Raw genomic sequence first — 14246 nt, 5'->3', positions numbered from 1 at the left:
ACAATAACTTCCATTACACCTGTAATCCAGTTCACTATAAACCAGCGGTACCGATTCTGCCCATAAGAAAGGAACGAATAATAGAATGTGGCTGTAGGTGATAACATCCGAGCAACGCGAGATGCATTGCTAATGTGCGTGCGTGTGTGTGCGCGCGCGTATGTGCGTGTGTATATATATATATATAGGTGTAAGATTCTATATGTATGTATGGTGTGTATAAAGTTAGGTCTGTCAGATAACGGAGCGCCTGGAGGTAAACGAAATCGGCAGCAAGCATATTATACTTCAAATATACAGTTTCTGACAGAAAAGCAATAACATACACTCGTACACACACGCAAAAGTTCCTTGTTTTAGTCAATCTATTAATATTAAAGAAAATCAGTTTAAAAGACCTGTCTCTCGAAAGCAGATTATAGAGCTTAACAGAATGACATGAATATTTAATAATGAAGTCGGCGAAAAGTATCTCTGAACCATGCAAGTGGACAATATACTGTTGACAGCGACGGTGGAGGCTGGGTTTATCTGCACTATGAGGTCAGCACATTTATCAACGTCTAGACAAATTGTACAAAATCTTCTATCTAGAGTCTAGATAGAAGATTCTAGACTAATGCCTTAGAGTAACTGATATGAAATTGGTAAGTGATATGGAAAGATTACATAGAAATAATATTAAACACATCACTGGAAATACTATACTAAGACATTATATGTAATTCTATTAAATAATTGTCGAATTAAGGCAGCTATGTCCATTGACCAAATACTAAGCAATCAACGGTGGAATACAACTTGCTTTAACACGAACAAAGGTGAACTTCTCTACCTGCCCGAAATAGCGACCAAATTCCCCTCATTTTAAACTCTACCTTAATGTTTCACATTTAGGAACAAAGACGTCCATTTTGGGGAAAGAGTATTAGTCGATCACATCGAATCCAATGCTTGACTGGTACTTATTTTATCGATCCCAGAAGGATGGAGGGCATAGTCAACCCCGGTGGAAAATGAACTCAGCAGGTAAAGAGCCGGAACAAATGCTACTGAGCATTTTGTTCGACGCGGCAATAATTCTGCCGGCTCTCCGCTTCATACAATACTGTAATAACAAAGAAATTAACACCGCGGTCAATATTCTTTTCTACTCTAGGCACAAGGCCTGAAATTTTGGGGGAGGGGGCCAGTCGTTAGATCGACTCCAGTACGCAATTGGCACTTACTTTATCGACCCCGAAAGGATGAATGGCAAAGTTGACCTCGGTGGAATTTGAACTCAGAACGTAGCACCAGACGAAATACCTATTTCTTTACTATCCACAAGGGGCTAAACACAGAAGGGATAAACAAGGACAGACAAACGGATTAAGTTGATATTATCCACCCCAGTGCGTAACTGGTACTTATTTAATCGACCCCGAAAGGATGAAAGGCAAAGTCGACCTCGGCGGAATTTGAACTCAGAATGTAGCGGCAGACGAAATACCGCTAAGCATTTCGCCCGGCGTGCTAACGATTCTACAAGCTCGCCATCTTACATCGCGGTTTATATTGTTATAAACACATTACATCGAGTAAAAGAAAAAATTCTAACCCCCCCCCCCTTTTGGACTCATTTGCACATCAGCAAATAGTTTTTATATTACTTGTATAAATACCTCCAGCTAACCGAGGGAGGTCGTTTCGGAGGTGGATGAATGTGTGGGGCCGAGGCGCGAAAACATCTGTCATTAGCACCTGTATTCTTAGCGAAGTGTAATAGATACTGATTTAGACTGAGAGAGAGAGAGAGAGGAGAGAGAGAGAGAGAGAGAGAGAGAGAGAGAGAGAGAGAGAGATAGAACTCAAAAATAACGAATTCATTAACCTGTTTTATTATTAATATTATTACAAAAGAGGCGGCGAATTGACAGCGTCGTTACCGCCCCGGGCGAAATGCTTAGCGGTATTTCGTCTGACGCTACGTTCTGAGTTCAAATTCTGCTGAGGTCGACTTTGCCTTTCATTCTTTCGGTGTCGATGAAATAAGTACCAGTTACACACTGGGGTCGATATAATCGACTTAATCTGTTTGTCTGTCATTGTTTGTCCTCTCCGTGTTTAGCCCCTTGTGAGTAGTAAAGAAATAGGTATTTCGTTCGTCTTTCTGTTCTGAGGTCAAATTCCGCTGAAGTTCGCTTTGTGTTTTTATTCTCACGGGGTCCATAAAATAAGTACCGATTACATCGACTTATTCCCTCTCACGAAATAGTTGACTTTCTACTGGCAAGCTGGCAGAGTAGTTAGAGCCCCGCCGAAGCATTTTTGCTGCCTTTCATTCGTTTTTACGTTCTGAGTTCAAATTCCGCCGCGGTCGACATTGCTATTCGTATTCTCGTAATCGATAAAATAAGTATCAGTCGGGGACGAAGTAATCAACTTATCACTGGGGACGAAGTAATCAACTTATCCGCTCTATCGAACTTGCTGACTTGCGCCAAAATTTGCAAAACATTGTGGAAACTGGTTTTTCTTCCTCAAATAACTAAATTTTTCTTGAGATTTCTTTGTTAATCGATCTTCGTTTTTTTCGGTGGTGGTGGATAATTAATGTACGGTTAGTTTTTTCTTTGTGCTTCATAAACGCTCGGCTTTTAGTGAGATATTTTCCTTCATGATTCAATTGAAATTATGAGCTATACACATGTCTCAGTATTAATGTTATTGCAAAATTATAATCTTGTGTAATATTTTTATTAAGACACTAGTTGAAGATGCTGTTTGCCAATTAATAAAGTTCTTTAGAATTATGCGACAATAGAAATGCATTATTTTCGACTTTTCAAAATATTTTTCATGTGAGATCGGCTAAAATATCATCTGCTCCGATTCTTTTCTTTAACCATTAGGTCTATTTCAGATGAAAAGTTCTCAATTTAGTTGAAAAGTATTCATCAGTCAACGATAATATATTTATTCCGTATTCGCCAGACATATCGAAAAGAAGAATAAAACAATATTGTCGAGTTAAACATGGAACTGAAGTGATCTTAATACGAATTAGAAAAACGATATTTGTTGCACATCATAGAGGAATGAATAAAATATAAACGGTTTATGTAGAGCTGAGAAGAATCTCATAGAGAAAAGCATTAGTAATTCTGCAAATTATCTAAATATAATATCAAAATTTACGAATTGCTACATATTTGATAGGTAGTATAATGTAATCTCTGTATCTATATATCATATATTCAAACCTCTGTCATTTTTCATATTTAACAATCAGCTTGTCATCGCCAACATCTATTCTGTACATCCTTTGTAACTCTTTCTATATCCTCACAGATTCCACTTCTCATATATGCTAGTTGTGTACTGTTGGCAATTTTTTTCCTCCGTCTTCACTTCTCTGGATCTTTCCTTTTCCTATGTTTCTGACGAAGAGCTCCGCTCAAAACGTAAAACCCTCCTTCTTCCCTTCCTTCCTGAGCGTCCAATAATACTATATTTGTTCCACGTCCTCGCGTTGTTATGTTTTCTCTTTGTGTTTTCATGTTTGGATTACCTTTATATATATATATATCTTGCTACGGGCTACATGCACCATGCTACAAATTCGAGTCAAAATTGAAAACAGTCTTTAGAGACACTACATCTGTAAACTATCTATATTATTCGATGCAATTGGCCACTGAGATATTTTTAAGTTACCTTATTTTGTCCTGTGAGAGTGTGGGTTCAAAGTCAGCTAGAGTCATATATGCTATTTCTGATATGAAATTTAGGATGTATAATACTGTGAACTTCAATATATATATATATATATATATATATATATATAATATATTTATATAGTAGAAATATGTTACAAAAAGAAAATATAAAATACACGTGGAAATGTAAGGGTAAAATATGAAAAATCAATATTTATATATATATAATATATATATATATATTATATATATATATATATATATATATAATATATATATATATATATATATATATATTATATATATATATATATATATATATATATATGTGTGTGTTGTGTGTGTGTATGTATATACAAAAGATTATTGGTTGCAGTGATTTCGAAGTTTCCGTTTGCAAGTCTTTGTCGGATGATGTTTCGGCATCACTTTCACTACACTTATGTGGGTAGCGAATTACTACCTGTAAACTAAGATATCCACAAGCTTTCAGTAGTTCTTGAAGGACCAAAAAAACCTTGCTGTATTATTATTATTATTATTATTATTATTATTATTATTATTAATATTATTCAGTAGTCTTATTTTTATCACGTGCGTTCACTGCACTACCGAGTGCAACACTTTGTGCCTTGGGTATGTGCTGTAGTTTGTTGTAATGCTCTTATTTTTACTGTATTGGAATTGTTTTACGTACGATGTGTGCAGTGCCTAGTAGTGCTATTTTCTGTATGTTATATATATTTGTTAGTCCTGGTGTTTTTGTTATGTATTTGTCTGAATGTTTTTTTCTTTTTATCAAACAGTTTCTGCTTTTAGGCTCCACATTCGATTTACCTCTATTTCCAGATCTTTGATTTTTGAAAGTTTCTCCGTTTCTTTTACAGAAATGTTGTCATCTTTTAGTATTGATTCATCGATTAGAAAGCATTTTTTCTTGATCTCGGACAACTATATCCAGCTATGGGCCTTAATTTCTTTATTTGTGTGTATTGGCATATATCCCAGAGTATAGTTGCTTTCTCATTTTCTGTGACCCTTTCTGGCGTGTGTCTTTACTATCTTTTTTCTGTTATTCCATAGTGTTGGCATAGATTCCAGTGTATATTAGTCCCAACTCTGTAATGTCTGTGAATATAGTCCTTCTTAGCCATTACTACTACTACTACTACTACTACTACTACTACTACTACTACTACTACTACTACTACTGAATGAGGGAGTAATGCATACGATCAAAGTGAAACGAGGTCACAAATTTACGAAGCCCAATATACACGTTATGACAACTCGTGAGGCACATGCATCACAACCATATGTGCACGACATGGTGTCTCATATCAAGATAAACAGCGCATGATCTTGCAAATGGGGCTCAGTTAGCCATTCCTGCTCAAATGGTCTCTGAATAAGGTTTATTAAATGATGATGAACGAAGCACCCTTGTTTCCAAAGTGAATTATTCAAACCCCAAAGTATTCCTTTCAACACATGGCTATGATTCTCCCCCACTACTCCTGCTCTTCGTCAGAGATGTACATATCGTCAACTACTAGCTAAGTTGTAGCAACGGACAAACAAATATTGAGCAGAATATTTGTTGTAGCCTTATCTAACAAGACAAATATTATTATTGTTAAAATTGTTAAAATTGTTGTTGTTTGTTATAAGTTATAACGCTTTTCAGTATAGAACCGAATACGTCCTTGTGTACTTCGTGTATGTCAGTGTTTATTGTTGTTTTTTGTAATTCTTTTTTTTTTTTTTTTGCATTTCCCCGTTATGACTGCATTGGCTTCTAAGACCAGCCGGAGGAAGTCATTCGTAGACTTTCAGAATACTTTCAACAAACCGGAACAGGCTTAAAAGATATCCAAAGACCGGACGGTAATATTAAAGGCGGCGAGCTGCCAGAAACGTTAGCGCGCCGGGCGAAAATGCGTAGCCGTATTTCGTCTGTCGTTACGTTCTGAGTTCAAATTCCACCGAGGTCGACTTTGCCTTTCATCCTTTCGGGGTCGATTAAATAAGTACCAGTTACGCACTGGGGTCGATTTAATCGACTTAATCCGTTTGTTTGTCCTTGTTTGTCCCCTCTGTGTTTAGCCCCATGTGGGTAATAAAGAAATAGGTAGTATTAAAACTAGCAACGGATTTTGAAGCGCCACAATCCATTCCCACAAGCTCCAGCATGTTTTTCTGTCTAAGAAATGTCTTTCGCAAAATTGAGTTAAAAGCCATTTACTCAGTATTCTGCGCTAGCGATCCAACTTCCAAACTACTTTGTTTCAAAGCAAGCTTCTTAACCACAAAGGAATGTCAACGCCGATCAGAACAATTCTTAATAATATATGTACAGATGTAATAATGATATAACAGCGATCAGAATACAATAGGCTTCGATGTTAGGAAAATGTTTTAATCGATGTAAACTAATATTCTACACGATGAAATATAAATTGGTTAAGTGCTCTCATTTTCTAGTAGTGTTCAAAGATCATGGAATTCTGTGACATCTTAATTTTAATGAGAGCATTTTCGAAAGTGGAATATAAGATTACACTTATAACAGAACGAGGATCAGGCATAAATAAATATTCATATATTGCAAGGAGCATGTTGCGTATATGTTCACAAATATATGATTCCATCATCGTCGTCATCATCATCATCATCATCATCATCATCATCATCATCATCGTCGTCATCATCATCATATCATCATCATCATCATCATCATCGTCGTCGTCATCATCATCATCATCGTCGTCGTCGTCGTCGTCGTCATCATCATCATCACCTTTTATCGTCTGTTGTCCATGCTGCTGATGACGATGATGATGATGATGGTGATGATGACGATTATTGAAACATCTATCTGTAAACTCATACACTACATGCTTTGCACAATATGTTATTTATATAGTTAGACAAAATTTCTTTGAAACTTTTGATATTTTTTCGGAAGTTCCTTCTATTTCTATAAATATCTTACCATTTGTATATTTGGAAGTGTTTCTCTTCTCTCGCATCTTTGTGTCAAAGGTTTTTTTCGCAGTTAGAAAGGTATTTTTCAAAAAGCCAAAAATTATTAGAAAACCATCTCATCTTGTGCACCATTTGACTTCATTTTATTTTATACAATTTACTAAGTTATTAATTATCTTCATTTTTCTTTTTACATTACAAAATTTCCCTCCTGCAGTACATAAACCCGAATATATTCACTTGTCCCTTTTCCCTCCTGCTTTTCATATATCCATTCATAGGTAAGTGATGCTCCAAGAGATTTCGTAGAAAAGTGTCAGTAAATGATTTTTTCTCTCCACTTAATTGGAAAACGGAATCGAATCTGCCTGCAGAACGTTGCACACTTTTGCGATGCATTCAATTATATTTTATTTTATATTATTTAAGGAACGATTAACAGGTTTCCTCATTCTGTCAATAGTTATAACCCTCTCCATCTATTCCTTTTTCGTTTCTTATCTTTTATGATATTACTATGGCGCTCACGTTTTTATTTCACCCATCTCCCATAATACAACACTCTTCAAACTCAAAGTCCTTTACCTCTGTCCCACCACAACGTTTCCCCGCTTTGCATCCAGTTATTTACAGAATCACAATCGTTACACTTTCTTCCTTACTTTCAGACCCCTTTATAAAATATGCCCCGCTTTCTATACAAAGCCATTTCTATCCAGTGTGTTCGTAGGTCGCCGAATGCTATACTTCTTCAGTGTTCCTATTCTTTCTTCTTTTCGTTTTCTTTTACAAGTGTTATATGTATTGAGATTGTATCCTATTCGAGATTATATCCTAACTACCTATCTATCTATCTATCTATCTATCTATCTATCTATCTATCTATCTATCTATCTATCTATCTATCTATCTATCTATCTATCTATCTATCTATCTATCTATCTACCTACCTATCTGCTGTCTGTCTGTCTATATATGTATATAGACACATACTTACATACATGCATACATATATATATAAGTATATGCACACATGCATACATATATATATATAAGTATATATATGCATGTGTGTATATGTATATGTCTATATAATATATATATATATATATATATCATATATATATATATATATGAAATGAAATATCTATCTGTCTGTCTATCCATCTATCTATCTATCTATCTATCTATCTATCTATCTATCTATCTATCTATCTATCTATCTATCTATCTATCTATCACTATCTATCTATCTATCTATCTATCTTTATATCTATCTATTTCTCTCTCTCTCTCTCTCTCTCTCTCTCTCTATATATATATATATATAATATATATATATATTTCGGTACGTTTAAATATTGTTGTGCAAGATTTTTTATGTAAGTCGTGTGTTGAAACAGATATGTTATATTTCGGATGGTCATATTGCCAGTTTAGCCAATAAAAACATACGCTCTATATATTTGGTGTTATTTTGCTTCAGTGATATTTATTTTTTACATTAATCTTAATCTTATTTCGGCCAAAGTTCTTTCGTCACACTCCTGTGACCGCATCAGTGGTCCTTTGTTTTCTTCTCACTTATTTGTGTCTCTCCTTACTAACCGTCAGCCATTTTGTATTTCTATTGTATGTCTTCATTTGCGCATGCTTATATCTCTATGTGCGTCTATATATATATATAATATACATATGAAAGAACTGGACGCATATCTAGCGTAAACGCCATATTTCTCTAATGATGAGGTTATTCTGTGGAAATGAAACTTAAAATTCATATGTAATTTGAACGAATGTACTCCTGAAACGATCGTTGGAACACCTCATTTTCCTCTAACATGTTACCCCAAACTCTTTTTAATGCATATTACTTTCTCTATATTATATTTTGAATTTTTAAAATGTCTTTTCCTGTATTCCATTATTATTTTTTATCTATATTCCATTATTAATATGCTTATGTGGAAGCGCAAAAGGCAGTGGATTCGCGGTCGTAAGATCGCAGTTTCGATTCCCAGACCGGGCGTTGTGTGTGTTTATTGAGCAAAAACACCTAAAGAACCACGCTGTACTTTTTCCCCCACAACTTTCTCCCACTCTTTCTTCCTGTTTCTCTTGTACATGTATTTCAAGCCAGCCTTGTCACACTCTGTGTCACGCTGAATCTCCACGAGAACTACGTTAAGGGTAGACGTGTCTGTGGAGTACTCAGCCACTTGCACTTATATGTATGTGTTAATCGTAGTCTGCCTGATTTGAACATTTTCTATTGTATTTATTATACTTGTCTAGCGCCTCGGGTTCGACTTGAAAACTTCAACGCTATGTTTTTCGGAAGAAAATTATACATACATACATACATACATGGTGACTGTCCCCTCATTATCGAGTATGGCCATTGCACGAAGCTTCATCAATGTTGTTATCGTGCAATGGCTGTGCATGAAGATTTTTTTTAAAGCGAGGAAAGGCTGTGCACTGAGTCAATCGCATTCACTAAGCAACAGCAGCCATAATCCAAAAAGAAGAACAAGTCAACATCATCGGTAACCACAGAGCCGCAGGTTTTATATCGGAATTATCCCAGTTGCCTTCTCCTAGAAGGATGCCCTAAGAAAGGCTAGGAGTCCTTCACTCCCAATGGTTTAACCGCGCGATCGGGTATTCAGTCCGATTATTTGTATGTCCCCGCGCATGATACAGCCTTAAGACATACGTACGTACATACATACATACATATATACATACATACATACATACATACATACATACATACATACATACATACATACATACATACATACATATATGGTGAAAATATGTGGATAACATAAAAAAGGTGAAGAGAAATGCCTTCATTTCACATAGTTTTAATAACGTTTTATTAAAAATATATCTACATATTTTATGGATGAAACGATCCTTTTCATATGTAGTAATATCCAACCGGTTTTCGCTATTTAAATTATTAAAACTATGTGGAGGAATGAAGGCATTTCTCTTCCCTTTTTTATGTTTCCCACATAGTTTCACTTCATAATTTTGCCACGTGGTGTATACTGATTCTCCAGCATTTTTGCTCCTGTATATATATATATTATAATATATATATATATATATATATATATATATGTATATATATAATTCAGCAAAACAATTAAGATTCAAATGAATTCAAATGAATTCAAATAAATATCGTACTTAACTTAGATGCACCAGATTTCTTTATGGTATAACCGTAAATATATATATATAAGATATATATATATATATATATATATATATTATACTATATATATATAATATATATATATATAGTATATATATATATATTATATTTATATTTATATGTATATATATATATATACATATTTATATTTATATATTATATACATATATAATATATATATATATATTATATATATATATATATTATATATATATATATATATATATTATATATATATATATGTATATTAAAATTAAATAATCAATTAAAACCAGTGACCTAGCATATTTATATCTATATATATGTATATATATATAGATCTCTCTATCTATCTATATTAATATAATATAATTTCAGCAAAACAATTATATTCAAATGAATTCAAATGAATTCAATGAATATGGTACTTAACTTAGATGCACCAGATTTCTTTATGGTATTAACCATAAAGATATATTATATATAATATATATATATATATATATATATATATATAGATATATCTATATATTATATATATATATATATATGATATTATATATTTATATTTATATTTATATATATATATACATATTTATAATATATATATATACATATATATATATCTATATTATATATATATATTATATATATATATATACAGATATATAATATATATATATATATATATATATATATATATATTTATGTATATAAAATTAAATAATCAATTAAAACAGTGGCATAGCATATTTATATCTATATATATATGTATATATAATAGATCTATCTATCTATCTATCTATCTATCTATCTATCTACTATCTATCTATCTATCTATCTATCTATCTATCTATCTATTCGATCTATCTATCTATCTATCTATCTATCTATTATATATATATATATATATATATAATATCTATATATAATTTCAGCAAAACAATTAAGATTCAAATGAATTCAAATGAATTCAATGAATATGGTACTTAACTTAGATGCACCAGCTTTCTTTATGGTATTAACCATATATATATATATATATATATATATATATATATATACATACATATTATGTATATATATATATATATTATGTATATATATATATTTATATTTATATTTATATATAGATATATACATATTTATATTTATATATATATAATATATATATATATATATATATATAGATATATATATATATATATATATTTTATGTATAAAAATTAAATAATCAATTAAAACCAGTGGTCTAGCATATTTTATATCTATATATATATGTATATAAATAGATAGATCTATCTATTATCTATCTATCTATCTATCTATCTATCTATATCTATCTATCTTCTATCTATCTATCTATCTATCTATCTATCTATCTATCTATCTAATCTATCTATCTATCTATCTATCTATCATATTATAATATATATATATATATATATATATATATATATATATATATATATATATATATATATATAATTTCAGCAAAACAATTAAGATTCAAATGAATTCAAATGAATTCAAATGAATATGGTACTTAACTTAGATGCACCAGCTTTCTTTATGTATTAACCATATATATATATATATATATATATATATATATATATATATATATATATATATATATATTATGTATATATATATATATTATGTATATATATATTTATATTTATATTTATATATATATATATACATATTTATATTTATATATATATATATATATATATATATATATATATATATTTATGTATATAAAATTAAATAATCAATTAAAACCAGTGGCCTAGCATATTTTTATCTATATATATATGTATATATATAGATCTATCTATCTATCTATCTATCTATCTATCTATCTATCTATCTATCTATCTATCTATCTATCTATCTATCTATCTATCTATCTATCTATCTATCTATCTATATATATATATATATATATATATATATATATATATATAGATATATATATATATATATATATATATATATCTATATATATAATATATATAATTTCAGCAAAACAATTAAGATTCAAATGAATTCAAATGAATATGGTACTTAACTTAGATGCACCAGCTTTCTTTATAGTATTAACCATATATTATATATATATATATAAAATATTATTAGAGACAAAACCACTATTTTGCAAAACAAACAAGGAGGAAGACTTAATCAATACATAAAATTTTAATAAATAGTCAAAAAAACCGCCACTACAATCGTTTCTTGTCTTGATCGACAATCTTCAGGTGGACTTCCAATAATTCAGTTACAATTCATAATTTGTAACTGAATTATTGGAAGTCCACCTGAAGATTGTCGATCAAGACAAGAAACGATTGTAGTGGCGGTTTTTTGACTATTTATTAAAATTTTATGTATTGATTAAGTCTTTTCTTGTGTTTTTGTTTGCGAAATAGTGGTTTTGTCTCTAATAATATTTTTAATATTTTACTATAAAATTGGATTTAATCCTAAATCTGATTTTTTTCCCTGTAAATTTGGATTTATTCCCTAATATTTATTATTTATATATATATATATATATATATATATATATATATATATAGATATATATTATATATATATAAATATTATATTTATATATATATATATAAATATATATATATATATATATATATATATATATTTATGTATATAAAATTAAATAATCAATTAAAACCAGTGGCCTAGCATATTTTATATCTATTATATATGTATATATATATAGATCTCTCATATATCTATCTATCATCTATCTATCTATATATATATATATATATATATATATATAGATCTAATATATATATATAGATCTATATATATATATATATATATAAGATATATATTATATATATTATATATATATATATATATTATATATATATATAGATATATATATATATATATATATATATTATGTATATAAAATAAATAAGGGTAGAAATTTATATTAATCAATTAAAACCATGGCCTAGCATAATTAAAAAAATTTATTTTACATTCAAAATTAAGAGCACTGACCCCTAAATAAATGGACAGCTATCTAACATATAGCCTGTCCATTTTTTTAGTGTTCATTTTTTTAGTGGTCAGTCCTCTAAATTTTGTATGTATGTATGTATGTATGTATGTATGTATGTATGTATGTATGTATGTATGTATGTGTCTATACATGTGTGTGTATTCATGTATGTATGTATGTATGTATGCCGATTTGACAATAGGATATGTTATGTGATATTTTAGTTCTTTGTATATGATTTACATGCAATATTAAGATATTGATCAGCATATTCACATTTCGAAGTAAATTACTATTGGCGTTATCGCTGTTACTTTGATTTGGAAATTGTGGTTAACACGTAGTTTATAGTAATATTGAATTCTTTCGAAAAAAGCTCACGTTTCGATAGAAGACAACCGCCCCACCAAAAAAAATTGTACATATTCATTTATTGATTCTGTACCAATCATTTGTCTTCGTTACCCTGGTATCAAGGAGTGTTCGATACTGCTTTCAAACTGCCAAAAGAGAATAGGGTACATCTACTTATAAACATTCTGTATTATGAATAAATATATATCCTGAATAGAAACCATACATCCAACGAAATTATACTTAGTCTTATGCGTTAATTATTATTCTTCACCTATTTTAACATAATTTTACTCTGTTCTTTACTACTGTAGGGATTTTGAGCAATTTCTTATACGAGAAAGTCTTTTAGTAGTCTTTCTGTTTAGTCTGTTTATTTACAGCTTCAGATGTTATACAGACATTTAAATTTTAATATCTTTGGCTGTAGATGGTATACTTCATTTTGCAGTATAACAAAATATGAGTGCAGCTGCGTCTAGCTCTTTGTTTGCCATTGCTGTGAAGGGGAACAGAACCCTAACCACTTCTTTTATCAATTATTTGTTTCAGTTACTTGGGGAGGGGACTAGTCGATGACATTGACCCCAGTGTTTCACTGGTACTTTATTTATCGATCTGAAAGGATAAAAGGCAAAGTCTACCTCGGCGGAATTTGAACTCAGAAGATAAAGAAAGACGAAATACCGCTAAGCATTTCGCCCGGCATGCTAATGATTCTGCCAGCTCAACGTATGTATGTATGTATGTATGTATGTATGTATGTATACACACACACACACAGACACACACACACACACACATACACACACACACACATATATATATATATATATATACGACGGGATTCTTTCAGTTTCCATCTATGAAATCCACTCACAAGTCTATAGTAGAGGACATTTGTACAAGGTAGCACGCGGTGGGACTGAACTCAGAACCATGTGGTTGG

Source organism: Octopus sinensis, linkage group LG10, assembly GCF_006345805.1.
Source record: "Octopus sinensis linkage group LG10, ASM634580v1, whole genome shotgun sequence".
NCBI lineage: Eukaryota > Metazoa > Mollusca > Cephalopoda > Octopoda > Octopodidae > Octopus > Octopus sinensis.
This window is presented reverse-complemented; position numbering follows the sequence as displayed.